The 19,533-nt window shown below is 34.9% G+C and overlaps 1 long non-coding RNA gene across 15 annotated transcripts in view; it reads left to right on the top strand.

The window, feature by feature from the left end:
• Window positions 1-19,533, top strand: part of LOC137488231 (uncharacterized) — a 60,339-nt gene that overhangs the window by 22,071 nt on the left and 18,735 nt on the right. For 11 of the 15 annotated variants that reach the window (XR_012393870.1, XR_012393868.1, XR_012393867.1 and 8 more), the window contains one exon: window positions 2,906-2,972. The exons of 2 other annotated variants lie outside the window; for them this stretch is intronic. This is a non-coding gene — a long non-coding RNA (uncharacterized lncRNA). Of the gene's footprint in view, window positions 1-2,905; window positions 2,973-16,670; window positions 17,046-19,533 lie in introns of those variants that run through there. 2 more of the 15 variants (XR_012393873.1, XR_012393875.1) reach the window with 1 other exon arrangement.

The following is a 19,533-nucleotide window of genomic DNA, read 5'->3' on the forward strand; positions in this document are numbered from 1 at the left end:
TTGTATTTTGTTTAACTTTAATTTTCATTTTGATTTTAATTTTATTTATTGTTATTATTATTATTATTATTTATTATAATTTAATATAATTTAATATTATGATTTTATTACAACACTTAAATGGACCAACGAAAGCAATCCTAATATTTCATTTAATTTCATTTAATTTTATTACTTTAGAACACTTTAATGTACTAAAAAACTATTATTATTATTATCATTTTTATTATTATTATTATGTAATATTGGTATTTTATTATAACACTAATGTACTAAAGAAAGCAATGCTAATTTTTTTTATTTAATTTCAATAATTAAAAAATATTTTCTTTTATTATTTATTTTTATATATTGTTTTTGTAAATTTACTGGTAGTTTTGCTCAACTTAGAATTATGCTACATTCATTCTTTCATTCATTTTCCTTCGGCTTAGTCTCTATCAGGGGTCGCCACAGTAGAATGAACTGCCAACTTTTCTAGTATATTAATATATGTTTTTTAATAATATATGTTGCCCTTCTACCTACAACCCAACACTGGAAAACACTCATACACTTTTGCATTTACACACATACACTATGGCCAATTTAGCTTATTCAATTCACCTATAGCGCATGTGTTTGGACTTAGGGGGAAACCGGAGCACTGGATGAAGCCCATAGCAACAAGTGGAGAACATGCAAACTCCACACAGAAATGCCAACCAGCCCACCCTGGGCTAAGTTAATTAAATTTTTAATTTAATTTAATTTAATTTATTTTAATTTACTCATTCATTTTCTTGTCGGCTTAGTCCCTTTATTAATCCGGGGTCGCATGAACCACCAACTTATCCAGCACGGTTTCGCAGCGGATGCCCTTCCAGCCGCAACCCATCTCTAGGAAACATCCACATCCACACACACACTCATACGCTACGGACAATTTAGCCTACCCAATTCACCTGTACCGCATGTCTTTGAACTGTCGGGGAAACTGGAGCACCCGGAGGAAACCCATGCGAACACAGGGAGAACATGCAAACTCCACACAGAAACGCCAACTGAGCAGAGGTTTGAACCAGGGACCCAGCGGCCTTTTTGCTGTGAGGCGACAGCACTACCCACTGCATCACCCCTTAATTTAATTTAATTTAATTTAATTTAATTTAATTTAATTTAATTTAATTTAATTTAATTTAATTTAATTTAATTTAATATATACTGTATATCAGTACAGTTATGCTCAACTTAAAATTACATTGGTACTATTATGTACAATTTTGTGATGTAACACAAAAAAATGACTTATTATTTTGCACTTTTATTATGCTTTTATTTTACGATGACCTGTAATTTTCACAAAAGCAGATAATAAAAAGTAACAATTTATTTAAAACAACATTGCAATGCAATTTGTTTGATTACTTTAAGTTGCAAGTCAAAAACAATCACACTACACTGTCAAAAATGCAGGGTTCCACACAATTCATTCATGTTGTCCCAACACAAATCTATTAGGTTAACCTAACACTTTCAGAAAATTTATTTGGATTGAACATAAAAAAATAGGTTGTCCGAATGAAATCTCAAGAATTGTCTTGTTTCTGCTCATTTTAAATAAGTAGTTTGAACAAATAAAAACTAATTTTTTGCTAGAAAGTCCATCTTTATTGTCAAAACAAGTGATATATTTGTGAATATAACCAACCTGTGGTTATAATTACCAGTAGTTTATGCTTTAAGTGTGATTTATTGCCTTGAAGAGAGATTGATGCTTATGTTACACATTGTTCAAACAGAAGCCTATAGGAAGGGTTTAGGCTGCTGGTTTTACCACACTCACAAACCCCGTCCAAACTGCTTAATTTGAGCATTGCTGTGTATCACAAACAGTCTTGCTGTGGGGTCCATCCTGCACATACTTGCAGCGACTGTAGACATTTGTAGATTATTTCAAATTGGACTGGAAAATGGGATTCCGCAAGATTTGCCAGATTAAATTCTAAGCGTCATGCATCTGAAAGTGGTGAGAAAATATGTAGTGTTTAAACATATGAAGCTTCAGTGTTGCTTCAGCGCCTGTCGTAATTAAACTGAGGCGATCAGTCAGAACTGTACTGCTCATGCAAGTTCAGATTCGACCTGCAATGCTTTCCCACTACTGTAATGTCACACTGGAAAAAAAAAAAAAACATCCATATGCGTTCGCTTTACACATTAAATGTAGCCATATGTACCAAGTATTTCTCGGTTCTCATTTTCCCAATGAGCCTGTGTTGAATAATTGAAGACATTCAACTTGTAATGGTGCAATGGGAATACTCTGTACCATAGCAGTTGAACCATGCTCTGCAAAAAACATTTACAGTGTTGCACTTTTCAACCCAGGCTAACTCTGATTACGTACCCCTATATACATTTCTGCGGAGCGCCGAATACATCCCAGAAGCTACGTTTTTTTGCAGCTTTTGTTTTCGCGAATCCACCAGAGGCCGCTGTGCATGCTTTTTCACATCTCAAATTTCTCTCATGAGTGCCATTTGTGCCTGCTGTTCTCGCGTAATTCCACCAGAGGCCACTGTCGACTGACTGACTGACTAATTGACTGACTGACTGACTGACCGACAGACCTACTGACCGATACTCCCACCCACCCCCTTCCCTAAACCCAGGCAATAGTGGTTTCAAAAGCACAGATTAATCCAGCCACCCCCTTTCCTAAACCCAACCGATAGTGTTTTCAAAAGCAATCCAGAAAAAAAAAAACCTCGACAGTCTCCTTCTCACCACATTCTCAACCTGTTATATACTTGTTTATTTCATTTTTTGACTTTTGTTTTTTATTTTATTTTACCTGCTTTGGAACTGTTCTTCACTGGAATCAAATCCTGTTGTCGCAGTAAACTCTTCTTTGTGTCTCAAGGTCACCGACATACGTGGCGAGCTACTATAGGCAAACTGGCAACAGCAGAAAAGCCGTCCACATGGAGGTAAGTGGTCAGCCAGTAGCGCGAATAGCTACAAAAGCTGTCAGCGGCCTCACACCGCCCCGTAGCATTCATTTTAAATACAAAATGCAGCCATACATAGCTCTGGCTACATAATTCGTGCTTCCAGAAATGTATATAGGGGTATGTTTTCACAACGAGCCTCTGTTGGTATTTTCATCCTTTTAATTTGAAAATTTTAAGTTAGATCTTGCAAATTCTACCCAATACGCATCATTTAAGTAGCAAAGGACATACGTATATATATAAAAATATGCAACCAATTAAGACATGGAATACTCTATGCCACAGTGCCATGGAATTGACTTTGATGACAAATAAACTATTTAATAACCAGACCTAACCATTTTATGGTGATTTTACTGAAACATGCTACATTCTTCTTTATAACATGCAAAAAAATAAATAAAAATAAATAAATAAACAATGTGAGAAGTGTTTGTCCAAAAATCACAGTATTCATAAAATATGCAAAAAAATACCCAAATTATTTGCTTTGTTATTTGGTTGAATTCCAAACGCACCGCTATTTAAATTTCTGGAGAGTTCTGCTGTTTTTGTTTTCGCAAATACACCAGAGGCCACTGTGTACAATTTTTTAGATCTCAAATTTCTCTCGTGTGTGCCATTTGCGCCTGCTGTTCTTACGTAAATCCACCAGAGGCCGCTGATGACTGACTGACTGACCAACCGATACTCCCACCCACACCCTTCCCTAAACCCAACCAATAGTCTTTTTTAAAGCACTCATTGCCCCTCCCACCCACTTCCCTAACCCCAACTGACAGCTTTTTCAAAAGCAATTAAGAAAAAGAAAAGCTGATTTTTACCACGTTTTCAGATTTTACCACATTCTCACCCTATTGTTTACTTGTTTGTTTTATTTTTTGGCCTTTGTTTTTGTCTTACCTGGAACCATTCTTCTCTGGACTCGAACCCTGTCATCGAGGTCAACTTCTCTCTGCGTCTTAAGTTTGGCGACGTATGTGGTGAGACTCTAGACAAACTTGTAACAGCAGAAAAGCCGCCCGTTCCAAGGCTAGCGGTCAGCTGCTAGCGCGAAAAGGAATGGCGTCATACCGCCCCGTTGCGTTCATTTTAAAGATGAAATGCAGCCATAAGTACCTCTGGCTACAGAATTCGCGATCTACATAAATGTATATACTGCTACGTTTTCAGAAGGAGCCTATGTTGCGGAATTAATTTAAAAGTAATTTAAATTACATATAGCATATTAAACTTTTTCCCCCCACCCATGCAAATGTTATTTATTTATTTTTAAATTGAGTAAAATATTAATAAAATTAATGCTCTTTTTGCATACTATAGTCTGCATACACTCTAAATATACTGTATGTTAATAAAGCAGTACATTATAAAAAGCCAGTACATTAAAAAGTGAGTAAACCCATTGTAACTTGAAACAGTTAAGCTGATTTAACTTAATTTACGTACAAATTTTAAGGCAACATCTTATTAATTTTAAGAAAATTCAACAATACTTTTTACAGTGCATTCCTTCTTCATTTATTTATTTTCCATTGATTTAAAGTGATTTAAACACCCAATAACCGCTTGATACTCTTTTTAAAGATTGTATGCTTGTGCATGTAGTCTTCTGAAAGCATTCAGTCTGACTGACCGACCGTCCAGCATATAAATCAAATGATGATTTGCAAAAGCACTGCAATTAAATGCATTAAAATGTAGCACTGACTAACATTTAAGACTGAACTACAGCCAGAACAAACACTTAAAAAGACATAAAGCAAGCCGAGGCAGAAATATTCCTGTCCGATCCCTCTAATTGATAATTATTGATCTCTGCAAACTACACCAAATTACAAAGCGCTATATGGATTTTCAAATTACTTCAGGCTTTCGCTCGACTGTATGTATCTTTAACTGCTTAGCTCTGGCTTAAGGTTCTGCAAAAGTGCAAGCGTTTCATCCGTTTGCCCAGAGGGACAAGATTAAGCAAAAAGGAAGTGAAGAAAAGGAGACATTTATGAGCTTTTAAGCAGCTCCCTTCCTGCGAGGCTGATTCGTTGATAGACTTATCTGCCCTGTGTGATAGAAAGGAGGCCATCTTTCAACCCCATAATCTAAGACAGCGTTTATTTGGCGATGACGCATAAGCCGACCAGCTAGCATTAGAAACGTGTTGCTTTTTTTCCGCTTCAATGAACACAATATGAACATGAACAAGATGAAAAGTCAGCCAGGGTGCCTAAGATTTTTTTAGCTAATATTAAAATAGGGTTTAAATGCATTAAACTAAATAAAAAAGAAAGCTGAACACATTAAATATGGTGAAATTAATAACACATATTCGGCTGTTAGTCAATATGTCAGTTTGTAGGTTAATCATAAAACTTGATGTATTCATGTAGCTATTTCCTCTGGGAAGTTGTTTAACATTAAACTTAAAGCCATTCACATTTTGTTCAGCGTGTTTACAATTGCGAAGTCATGTATTAAACTTCCTTTGTGCATTAAAATGCATCATGTAGCTAAATAATTAGTTAACATTGAGCCCAATTTAGTTCAACGCTGACTTAATTTAGGGTGTGATCCAGGGGCGTCGCTCGACCCCATTTACTGGACCCAGTAAAAATCGCCAGTGTTCCAATAAATGCTTTAAGATACGATTTACTTTATAAGCAAGTGTATTTATTTAAAGTGATTATCCAAGAATAAAGGTGTTATTCTCTATGCAGCTGATTCAACGCTGGTAAAAGCAATGTAGTTTAATCAAAAAGCAAACTGAGCATATGCGCAGAAAAAACATACCCGCGTGCCACCTTCATGCACCACTCCTGCTTGCTGATGTGCTTCTTTGCTCCCGGGGTCCCGGTTGTGAACATGCACCACTTGTATATAAATAATTTTATTTTTATTATTTATTTATTTATTTTTTAAAAGTGAGCTGTGCCCCAGTAGAGCTTTATGTCTAGCAACACCCCTGGTGTTATCGAGTCTATTGGTGCTTTTGAAAACGCTATTGGTTGGGTTTAAGGAGGGTTGTGGGGTCACAATGGCCTCTGGTGTATTATTATAAAAAAAAATAAAATAAAGTAGCTCCTGGGACGTAATTTATTCTCTACAAGAATGTATATAGGAGTACATAATCAGAATGAGCCTGGGTTAAAAAAAAAATTGCAGCAAGTTGCCTTTTAAATTTTAGTCATATTTAAGTTTATTACATTATGTGTGTCAATGAGTGTATATGGATGTTTCCCAGTGATGGGTTGCAGCTGGATGGGTGTCCGCTAGGTGAAACACTTACTGGTTAAGTAGGCGATTCATTTCACTGTGGTGACACCAGATTAATAGAGACTAAGCTGATAAAAATATGAATGAATGTTTAGAACAAATTTATCATCCACAATTGTCTAACCAAATAAATGAATTAGACTTTTATTATTTCAATCATTGATATAAAATAGAAATGTATCTTAATTATTTATTTATTATTATATGCAATCAATTCGTATCATTGTTATTGTTGTATATTTATATGGATTTTATTATTATTATTATTATTATTATTATTTTATAAAAGAATACATATATATGCTCACAACAGACCTGTATGCAAATCATGTTGGTAATCAACTTCTATCATAATATCTTAATCTTAATGTTATTACAGTGTTACAATAATAATCTATTTTTACAGATTAATTAAAAAATGGACTGGCATACAAGGTACACTAAAATATTTTCAATATTGCTGGCAGATATTACTATTAATAATGGAATAAAGTCATCAATCTTACCACCAAAATAAAGCTATAAATGTAATAATGCAGCATTTCAATGCAGTTTCTATTATAAAATCATTTATATACAACAGATAATATTTTTTTTTACAGCAAAATTCAGTTGTATTTCGTTTTTAGGTGTGTAAGTTGCTGCAGTGGTTTATCACCTTCTGTTTTATCAGTTCTCATGAATGCGTATTTATTAATTTCCAGAAATCAGCAGTTCAAACAAAAATCCATCTTTGCTCATATAATCATATCCACATTAATGTGTGTGAGGGTGTGTGAATACCGGTGTGTTTTGTGCATTCAGGCTGTTGAATCTTTACTTTAAGCTACAATTATCACTATCAACAAACCATTAACTTTGATTTTTAGCTCAATAAACTTATGATTTGTGTTATTAATAGTTATTAAGGTGGTAGTTGGCGTTAGGCAATGTGTAGGATTAGGGAGGCAGGATATTATCATACAGAATACTGCATCATGCAGCCAATATCTTAAAAATAGGCACTTAAATAAGTCACTCAATAACGAGAATTGGTCCCTAAACTAAAGTGCTTCCTAAAATCCTTATTAAATGTCTTTTGGTCACATCGAAGTGATAAATGTTAATTTTTTCTTTATTCTAAATCATTTAAATACAGCAGATAATCACTTTTTGACAGTGACTGAATGGGAATTTAGTTGTATTTAGTTTACAAGGTGTGTAAGGTGCGGCAGTTTTTCATCACCTTCTGTTTTATCAGTTCTCATGAACGCTTATTGATTAATTTAGTTCAGGTGCTTCTCGTCAATCAGACCAATCGATATCAGCTGTTCAAACAAAAATCTGCACACATAACCGTATCCACCTCAATGTGTGTGTGGGTGTGCGAATGCCAGTGTGTTTTGTGCATTCAGGGTGTTGAATGTTTATTTTAAGGTTATTTTAAGGTATTAATAAACCACTAACCATGACTTTTAGCTCAATATACTGCTAATTTGCTGCTTATTGAAAGCTATTAAGGTAGTAGTTTGGTTAAGGGATGCAGAATATGATTGTGCAGAATATGTACTTGCTAAGTACTAATAATCAGCCAATATCTTATTAATAGGAAGATAATGAACCACTAGTTAATAGTGTGAACTGGTCCTTATATTAAATTGTTACCTACAAGCCTTATTAAACATAAGTCTACCAGCAAATTGAGGCTAAAAATGTTTAATTGGTCTTTATTCTAACTCATTTATAGAGCGGTTAATACATTATTGAGTTGTATTTTTTCTGTAAATAATGCTGGGTTCCACAGAATTCCTTCATGCTGTGAACACAAACACAAATCGACTAAGTTCACTTAACTTCAGCTCATTTTAAATTTAAGTAGTTTGAACAAGCAGCAAAAATGATTTTGTGAGTGTTGCTAGGTGTGTAAGGTGCGGCAGATTTGTATTTGATCAGTTCTCGTGAATGCTTATTTACTTTTTCCACAAATAAATCTGCGTTCAGGTGCTTCTCATCAATCAGACCAATCGATATCAGCTGTTCAAACAAAAAAAATAACCGTATCCACCTCACTGTGTGTGTGGGTGTGCGAATGCCAGTGTGTCTTGTGCATTCAGGGTGTTGAATGTTTATTTTAAGGTTATTTTAAGGTATTAATAAACCACTAACCATGACATTTAGCTCAATATACTGCTAATTTGCTGCTTATTGAAAGCTATTAAGGTAGTAGTTTGGTTTAGGGATGCAGCATGTGATTGTGCAGAATATGTACTTGCTAAGTACTAATAATCAGCCAATATCTTATTAATAGAAGGGTAATGAACCACTAGTTAATAGTGTGAACTGTTCCTTATATTAAATTGTTACCTAAAAGCCTTATTAAACATTAGTCTTACCCCCAAATTGAGGCTAAAAATGTTTAATTGGTCTTTATTCTAACTCATTTATAGAGCGGTTAATACATTATTGAGTTGTATTTTTTCTGTATATAATGCTGGGTTCCACAGAATTCCTTCATGCTGAGAACACAAACACAAATCGACTAAGTTCACTTAACTTCAGCTCATTTAAAATTTAAGTAGTTTGAACAAGCAGCAAAAATGATTTTGTGAGTGTTGCTAGGTGTGTAAGGTGCGGCAGATCGGTATTTGATCAGTTCTCGTGAATGCTTATTTACTATTTCCACAAATAAATCTGCGTTCAGGTGCTTCTCATCAATCAGACCAATCGATATCAGCAATTCAAACAAAAATCCAGCTCTGCACATATAACCGTATCCACCTTAATGTGTGTGTGGGTGTGCGAATGCCAGTGTGTTTTGTGCATTCAGGGTGTTGTTATGCGTCTGTCAACGATCGCTATGTACATACACATGCATGTGTGAGAGCCTCAAATCTATCATGCCAAACTATGCGCTTCTTAATCATTACTATAACTGATTGGCCAGGTTTATTTTGTTCTGATTTTGCCTTTGAAGCTGTTTACTCGGCAGATTTCTGCGCAATTTATCACAAAAGCAGAATTAGGCGCAGCGGTTTCCCAAAGCTCGCCTCTTGTGAACGTGAATAGGCCTTTCTTTAGCTGGGCGGGCGAGTGTGTTTGCGAGCAACAATGCACCTGGTAACTCTGTAAACTGTTGCACATCAACACGGTGACTCATGATGAGTGTGTTTGGAATGAAAACGCAGCTTACAGCTTATGTAAACCCTGTCAAAGCCTCTTGTGCGCGACTACAAAGGGGAACGGTTAATTGCGATTCTGCCATTAATCTTAACATCAAGCATCTTAGATTGGATTGGGAGTGAATGGTTGGGTGTGAGAAAAAGCAAAACAAGGTGTCATGAGCGTGTTAGGCGTAAAATAACAGCGCTGAGACCCTTTTGGATGGAGAAAGTTAAGCGTGAAGTGGATCTGATGATTGTTATGTTTCACCTGCTGAACAAGAGGAAATCAACAAGCGTTTGCCAGTTCATTACATCATTGCTGAACACATGCCAAGTCAAGTTGAGCTGGATCTCCTCCAGGACCACTCCGCCTCTCTAAAAGCTCACTCTCACAAACATGCACACTCCTTCGCATACCTCCTTTCAAAATGTGATTCACACCTCTGCTTTTGTTCGTTTTTTTATTTTACTTTTTACTTTGAAATCATAGGTAGTCAATATTGTTGAGGGTGTTTTGGTGACAATAGCTTAGTTTAAGTTAAACTTGTGGTATAGGTGAATTAGGTAGGCTAAATTGTTCGTAGTGTAAGTGTGTGAGTGGATGTGAGAATGTTTGGGTGTTTCCTAGTACTGGGTAGCAGCTGGCGGAGTTGGGAGTAATGCGTTTCAAACTAATATATTACAGTAACATATTACTATTTCCTTTAACGCAGTAGTGTAAGTGTAACCCCCACCGGCCCTAAGCCACCCAACCCGCTCCGAGCTGGGATCGAACCTCAAACCGCCGACCTTCCGCATGGGAGTTGGTTGCTCTAACAAGGAGGCTAAAGACCATGACCTCTAGCATCTGTCGTTGGAGCGCCTTTAAAGGTTAGAGGAGTGAGGTTTACCTGCACTGCACTTATTAGCTGGTCTCCGTTACACTCATCCCCCTTAACCTCACTCCCATCCGGGTCATGGCACCAATGTAACCCTGCCAGTCCTACACCACCCAACCCGCTCCGAGCTGGTATCGAATCAGCGACCTTCCGCATGGGAGTTGGTTGCTCTAACAAGGAGGCTAAAGACCATGACCTCTAACATCTGTCACTGGAGCGCCTTTAGAGGTCAGAGGACTGAGGTTTACCTGCACAGCACTTACAAGCTGGCCTCCGTTACATAAGGAATTACATTTTCAGTAATATTTTACTCAGTACATGTTCTGTAACGCTTGCGTTTCAACAAACTTTTCGCTCGCAAGACATTAACAAATAAAAAATACCTATAAAAAGTTCTATTTTCTGTTCGTGGTTAGAGAATATAGGTATGTGTTGTTATTAATTTCCCTCTGGCTATTGGAATGGTTTCAGCCTCTGAGCTCGAGACTATTGGCTCAGCCCGGTTCGCAGTAAGCCCTAACGTGCAGCGGAAAAGCGGCACGTATTACGGCACGCTCGGTCATATTACATGAATGCGCTCTTAACTTGTAATACTGCGCTCACGACATTTGTCAGTAAAATAACAACATATATTGTTAGTAGCCTGGATAGGTCACAGTCATTATATCGCATTCTACTGGATGTAAAAAGCTCTGCAGTACATGTCGTAATTTTAGAATGTTGAGTTCTGTAGTTATTTTGGTGAAAGTAACTAAAAAGTTATATAAGAGTCATGTACATATAACAATTCTGAGACAGTAATATTGAAAGGTAAGGGATTACTTTTAAATAACAGTAACAAGTTATCTGTAATGTATAACAGTTGGGAAATAACTTGCACAACATTGGCGGCTGGAAGAGCATCCGCTGCATGAAACCAATGCAATCTCACAGCAATTCGTAGCTTTTTGATTTAGTGGCTAATTCGTATGAATTCGTCTGATCTAATTTGTAAAATTTAGTACGATTTGCTCATCACCCAATGAGGGTTGGGGTTAGGGGGTGGGGTTTGGTGCCACACCTTCTTTTTAAAATCATACATTTTCGTATGACTGAACTCGTACGAATGCATATGAATTAGCCACTAAACTGACATAACGTAAAATACTTGTGTTTCCTCGTGAGATCAGGCTGGTGAAATTGGAATAGTTGGTTCATTCCGCTTTGGTGACCCCTGATAAATAAGAGACTAAGCCAAAGGAAAATGAATGAATGAGTAATGCATTAGTGAATGTTGAACTATGATTATAAATGCTTCACAAGTAGTTCATTCTTGTATTGTTAAAGTGTGACTCAATGATTTGATTCGTCAGCCTATACAAATAATTCACAATAGCATGAAAAGCAATTAAATTCTGCATTCCTGCATTATTAGATACATTTTGGAAAGTCATACGTTTTATAAGGAGACCGTTTCAATATTCGGACGTAATATCTGGTGCATAAAGTCAGAATTACCGAAAACAGGTCTTAAAATAGGCAGCAGTGGAAATAATTGGTTAAATCTCCAGCGTATAATGACACGTTTGCCAACTGAGAAAAAAAGTGGGAAAAACCTGGTGCCAATTTAATAAAGCAAAACCTGTCACTGGTTGAAAGTGAGTAGAGGTTAATTCGCTCCAGTATGTGACAAAATAGTCAGGGTTACTCTGGAAACCAGCGGATGACAAGTACAAACAGATTAGAAAATTCCCAGGTCAGAGTTAACACAGTTTACTGCCAGCTAGAATCATGTTACTACTTACTTGATGTGTGGCAGCCATGTTATAAAAAAAAAGAGAAGGAAACAAGGTTGAGAAATCTTTGCAACATGATACAAGAAATTGGTGAACTTTTGACCAAACACCTGACGAGTTTTGCTTGCTTTTTTGATAGATATTTAAATGTTTGATAAGTCATCTAACTGGCCTGTTCCCTATTATATACACATACACAGTTTAATATCATGCATAGGACACCACAAAATGTTTATGTAAAAGTCGAGGAATAAAAAAGAGACAGATCTTTAACACATAAACATCAAAAATGGTGAGAAAAATATATGTACTGTATATACTTAGTTACTACTAACAGGACTTCTAAAAAACAACCATTGCTACACTAAATCAAATAAATGAATTTATAGATGGCTGGATGGATGGCTGGATGGATGGATGGATGATTGATTGAATAAATTGATTGATTGATTGATTAAATAATGCATGAATGCATGAATAAATGAATGCATAGACGGGTGGATGGATTTAATGAATAAATGAATAAAATAAATAGATGGATGGATAGATGGATGGGTTATTTGAACAAATGAATGCATGTATTGATGAATAAATGGATAGATGGTTGGTTGATTGAATGAATGAATGATTGCATGGATGTATGAAATGAATGAAGGAATGAATGTGTGGATGAATGCATAGACGGGTGGATGTATGTAATGAATAAATTATAAAATGGATAGATGGATGGATAGATTGAATAAAAAATGGATGTATAAATGAATGGAAGGTTGGATGGATGGATGGATGGATGGATGGATGGTTGGAGAGATGGATCGAATAAACGAATAGATGGATGGATGGATGAATGTATGAATTGATGGATGGTTGGATTATTTGAACAAATGAATGGATGAATGAATAAATGAAAGAATGGATGGATGGATGAATTAATAAATGAATAGATGGATGGATGGATGGATAGATGTATGGATTGAATGAATGCATGGATGGATGAATGGTTGGATGGATGGATGGTTGATTGATTAAATGAATGAATGATTGCATGGATGGATGGATGTATGGATTGTATAAACGAATGAATGAATTGATGGATGGATCGAATTAATGCATTGACAGATTAATAAATCAATAGATGTGTAGATGGATGGATTGAATAAATGAATGAATGAATTGATGGATGGAATGGATGGATGACTAGATGGATGAATGAATGACTGAATGAATGAATGGAGGCATGGATGGATGATAGATTAAATGAATAAATGATTGCATGGATGACTGCATAGATGATTGATGGCTGGATGGATGGATTGATTGAATGAATGAATAAATGAATGAATGAACATCATTCAATAAAAGCACAAAACGGCACTAAAAATGCTGGGTTGTCATAACCCAACAATGGGTCAAATATTGAATAAAAAGTAAGCAGTAAACCCTAACATGCAGCCAAAAAGTGGCTAATAGATGAAAATAGCAGAAGACAGTACATTCGCGAGATGAACGTACGCACATATGGCGTTATTTCACTGACAAAGGTCGTAAGCGCAGTATTACAAGTGGAAAGCGCATTCATGTAATACGAGCGAACAAATCTCTTTGCTCATTCTCTGTGGACAAAAAAAAAGAAAAAAAAAAAACTTTCTGGTTCAATGATTGAGTTTATCCATATATGACCTAAAATTTTACAGTAAATACTCATATAGAAAAGCTTAAAGAAACAAATTTAACACAGCATAGGTGAACATTTCCATATTTCTTTGTTCTGAACATAAAAGCAAACTTGCTGGTCAAGCTAGGATTTTTTTAGTGAAACTTTAGTGAAATTATTTGTTCAAACTTGAATCAAAATAAATCCCAACACATGCAAATGAGGTTGAAAGATTTTAAGGGTAAATAGTTCACCTAAAACTGAAAAATGCACTCACTATTTTTAAGATATTTTGAAGAAAGCTGAAAGCCTGTAACCACTGACTTCCATAGTAGGAAAATACTAAGTAAGTCAATGGTTACAGGTTTACAACATTTGTCAAAATATCTCATTTTGTGTTCAACAGGAAAAATGGTTTTTAAACATTTGAAGCGTGAATAAATGACGAAAGCATTTTAATTTTCGGGTGAACTGCCTATTTAAGAGCATGAGTTGATTTATGGGATAGTTAAGAGGTCATTTTACATATAGGTGCAATTAAACACATACCTATCCTAATACATGTATTTGGTTAAATAATTCATTCTAAATAAGAAGTGTTGACACTTGATATTGTTGTGAAGTGTATATTTGCAGGCCACTGATGTTATTTAAAGATACGCGTGCATTAAATAAATGTGATTAAATATACCCCGAGTGCATGAGAGAGCATGTGGCTGAAAATTACCCTCAGTACACACACGCACACACACAGTATATATAGTCTTATTACTCACATGAGAAGAGTCTGGGCAGCGTTCAGGCAAAACGTTATCCTTTATGAAGCAGATCGTAAAGAGAGAGAAAGAGACACCGAGAAGAGTACTTAAAATGCCTGGAAATCACACATCACTCCAGTAATTGCATTAAGCCACCACTTTCATTGAGGTAAAAATAATGTTTGCCTTTCAATTACAGCGTAATAGCCGTGACAGATCATTCCTGAACTCCCCATCATGTTTGTCTTGGACTAAAAATGTTATTATTTCACGTTCAAATCAGTTTTATGTGTGATTGTTAGAGAAACTAAAGAACCGAGCTGCAAATCCACATTTCAAGGACTATTTAAACAGCTTCAATACGCCAAGACACACGATCGCAGAGATGTAGACACCAGAATTGAACCAAGAGTGGAAAAATAAAAAATAATAAAAATATCAAATGTACATTTAAGGGATAAGTGGACATTAAATAGGCAGATTAGGTCAAATTCATGAGTAAAGGGAATGTTTAACAGTTCAAATAAAGTAGTGATGTTTTAGGATGTACATTCATCAAAATAGAAAACTTGATGTACTGTACGCACTTTCAAAATATTTATAAATTAATAGTTTTCCGTATTTTGTGATTCATATTTTTATTTTTAATTTCTCCACATTTATTTGTGCTTTTGAATTGCATGACCTTTCTTCCAACTTTTAACCTTGAAAAGTAAAAAAAAAAAGGTGACGTATAAACATTTTTAATAGTTAAAAGTGATATATTGTTTGTGTTGGTGCTGTATATTACGCTACAAAAAAACTTGTATTAAACTGCCAGTACATTTTCTGTTATTTTACTCACTTATGTCTCTATATATCATTTTTTGTACATTATATTATTTCAAGTTACTGAAATGTCAATAAAAGTCACTTTGGTAAGCTCTAGAGCTGAATTTACAACATCAAAAGATGTTAAATCAGAGATCGAGGTCCTATAACGCTATTTACAACCATAAATAAATGAAAAAAATGTAAATTAACAAATTTTTTTAAATTAACAAATGTAACATTTTACAAGCAGAAAAAAACAACCTAGGCTCAATATTGATACATACCCCTATATACATTTCTGGAGAGCGCCAAATACGTCCCAGGAGCTACATTTTGTTTTGTTTTTTGCAGTTTTTGCAATTTTTGTTTTCGTAAATCCACCAGAGGCCGCTGTGTATGCTTTTTGAGATCTCAAATTTGTTTCACGAGTGCCATTCACGCCTGCTGTTTTCACGCAAATCCACCAGAGGCTGCTTTCGACTGACTGACTTCCCTTAATTCAACCGACAGTGTTTTCAAAAGCAATCCAGAAACAGAAAAGCCCTTGCCTGATTTTTACCATGTTTTCAGATCTGACAACGTTCTCACCTTGTTATTTACTTGTTTATTATTTAATTTTTTTGGCTTTTGTTTTTGTTTTACCTGCTTTCTGAAACTGTTCTTCACTGGACTCAACCCCATCATCTCGGTCAACTCTAGTCCACCAATGTACATGGCAAGCCACTGTACAAACTTGTAACAATGGAAAAAAACTCCACACGGAGGAGCTGGAAAAGAAACAGAAGCCATCGGCGGCATCATACCTTCCCGTAGCGTTCATTTTAAAGACGAAATGCAGCCATACATAGCTCTCACTACATAATTTTCACTCTCTAGAAATGTATATGGGGCTACGTTTTCACAATGAGCCTGTGTTGCAACAAACTCAGTTGACAAGTGTTCTTCTGTTATTGTTATACAGATATTTTGTCCAAAAAGGAACATTTTCTGTTAATTTCAAACCTTTATGAGTTTCTGTTGAACACTGAAAAAAGATATTTTAAAATTGATAAATTACAGTCATTGACATCTATAGTACGGGTCAATTGGTGCTTTTGAAAACACTTTCGGTTGGGTTTAGGGAAGGAGAAGGATTGGTCACTCAGTCGACAGCGGCCTCTGGTGGATTTATATGAGAACAGCAGGCATGAATGGCACTTGCAAGAGAAATTTGAGATCTCAAAAAGCATACACATCCACCTTTGGTGGATTTGTGAAAACAAAAACTGCGAAAAACTCCTGGGATGTATTTGGTGATCTCCAAAAATGTATATAGGGGTGCGTTTTCAGAATGAGCCTGGGTTGCTTTCAACATTCTTCACAATATCTTTTTTTTCTGTTTGACAGAGGAATAAGCAGAAGATGAGTAAATAATGACAGAAGTTTAATTTTTTTTTACAAGTTATCTAATTTTCAGTAATGTTCTAGACACACATAGTTCTAATGTTCTAAAACCACAGAAACGTTATTTATAAGTCATTCGCAGGATGCTTTAGTGTAATGTTTGTCATGTTTTAAATGTTACTACTAGTTTCAGAATGTTTAGAACATTCTAAATAACATTCCGAAAATGTTTGCAAAATTACTAAATCAAACAATCCCTTCGTGTTGACATAACAACATTTTTTCTCTGGACAAAAAAACAATCATAACTATTACTAAAGTTAATTTAGCCAGCACACCTTTCTTGTTCATAACCAATTAAAAAAACAGCAGACAGTCAAGATGTGTGAAGATGTTTTTCTGCAACGGCCTCTCTCTCTCTCTCTTTCTCTCTCTCCACCTTCAGCCGTGGCACAGAACTGGTGTGACCTAATAGCTGTAAAATGCCAAATTAAACTTATGGACACCAATTGCCATGTAGCTCTGAGGCCGCGGCCTTCAATGGATCATTGTAATCGGGTGATGAGGTCATCGCACAGGCTGACTGTTAGACTCATCCTGCGTTCCACCCTTAATTGGAAAGAAAATTATTAATTGATATTTTTTTGCCACATGATGTCATGTCTGTGTGCCATTGCTGGTGTGTTCTTTCTAATCGCCACCTTTTTTCTTTCTCGTGTTGTAAAATGGAAAAAAAGCTGAAAAGTAGAAATATATTTACATTTAATCATTTGGCAAATGCTTTTGTCCAAAGCGACTTACAATTGAGGAGGAGGTATTCAGCGATTCAACAAGAAGAGGCAATACACACAAGAAGTAATAATTACACAAAGGAATTGTAAGTGCTCAGAGAATTAAGTGCTTAGGAGGGGTAAAAATGTAAAAAAAAAAAAAAAAACGCATATGAAAATTTCAGATTTATATATATATATATATATATATATATATATATATATATATATATATATATATATATATATATATTGTTTTTACACGTTTCTAAACATAATAGTTTTAAGAACTAATTTCTAATAACTGATTTATTTTATCTTTGCCATGATGACAGTAAATAATATTTGACTAGATATTTTTCAAGACACTTCTATACAGCTTAAAGTGACATTTAAAGGCTTAACTAGGTTAATTATGTTAACTTAGGTTAGGGTATTTAGGCTAGTCATTGTACAACAATGTTTTTTTTCTGTAGACTATTAAAAAAATTGCTTAAAGGGGCTGATAATACTGACCTTAAAATGGTGTTTAAAAAATTTAAAACTGCTTTTATTCTAATCTTTTATATTCTTATTTCTATATAGATTTTTAATAATGAATTAACAGCTTCATCAGAGTCACAAGATCCTTCAGAAATCACTCTAATATTATTTTTATTATTTTATTAATATTATTATTATTATTAATCATATTATTGATGCTATAGTAATAAAAGCAATAATGACTAGAGTAATAATTTCATTTGAAACTACATACAATAAGTAATAAATACATATTTAATAAATACGTATTAATAACTTTTGCCTTGATGAACAGAATAATTGTATTTAAAGTATTAAATAAAATTAATAATGTATAAAAAACTGACCACAAACCTTTGACCAGTAGTGTATATATATATATATATATATATATATATATATATATATATATATATATATATATATATATATATATATATATATATATACGCATAATATATCATTTAAAGAAATGTAGAATTTAATTCAGCAATAGCTTATTACAAAAACACAGAAGCAGACACCAAATAGTTCTTAGTTATAATGCTCAAAAGTTACCTTTGTTTCACATGAATTTATTATGTTTTAGAAAATGACTTTTTTAAATGTACTAACAATAAACTGATTTTAAATCATAACATTATTTTATAAAAATACTGAGTTTTTTTTTTTAATATATTTTGGTAAATGCAGTCTTAGTGAACTTCTAAAACCTTACAAGCAATAATATGTACTTTCTAGACGAGACAAAAACACCTTTGTAGAAATAACGAAACAGAGAGTAAAGTTAACCCTAAAATGAAGACATTAAGCACAATTTTGTGCGCATAAATTCTGAGGACTAAATTACAGAGTCTTTGCATGATAGCAGAGCGGCACCGCAGCATAAACTAGAAAATTGCTATGCTGGCAAACACTGCAATCAGCATAAAACATATTACCAAAATAATATAGCATAATGCGAAATAGCTCAAGTACATAATTATACAAATTCCCTCAATCCACTTTACCTGAAACAAATCATTTTTTCTTCTCTTTGACGTTTTGTTGCTATAAAAAAACCTCAAAAGTGAATAAAACTTTGAATGGCTGCTCGGCTGAGGAATGAGATACGCGTGTACCATATTTCACACAGATTCTTATCATGTGGCAGGTATTAATTAGCCGTGACGACAGTAAATCAGTTTGGTTTTGTTATGATTTGCCCTCTCTCTCGCTTGACTGTGACAGCTCACATCAGGCTATACATCATTATATAACATCCTCTTGTTAATCGCAGCTCAGAGCCCATTACACACTCACAAAATAATGTTCGCTGTTTGTTCAAACTCATTCATTTATTCATTTTCTTGTCGGCTTAGTCCCTTTATTAATCCGGGGTTGCCACAGCAGAATGAACCGCCAACTTATCCAGCAAGTTTTTTACACAGTGGATGCCCTTCCAGCCGCAACCCATCTCTGGGAAACCCCCACACACACATTCACACACACACTCATACACTACCCAATTCACCTGTACCACATGTCTCTGCACTGTGGGGGAAACCGGAGCACCCGGAGGAAACCCACGCGAA

Source organism: Danio rerio, chromosome 18 (assembly GCF_049306965.1).
Source record: "Danio rerio strain Tuebingen ecotype United States chromosome 18, GRCz12tu, whole genome shotgun sequence".
Taxonomy (NCBI): domain Eukaryota; kingdom Metazoa; phylum Chordata; class Actinopteri; order Cypriniformes; family Danionidae; genus Danio; species Danio rerio.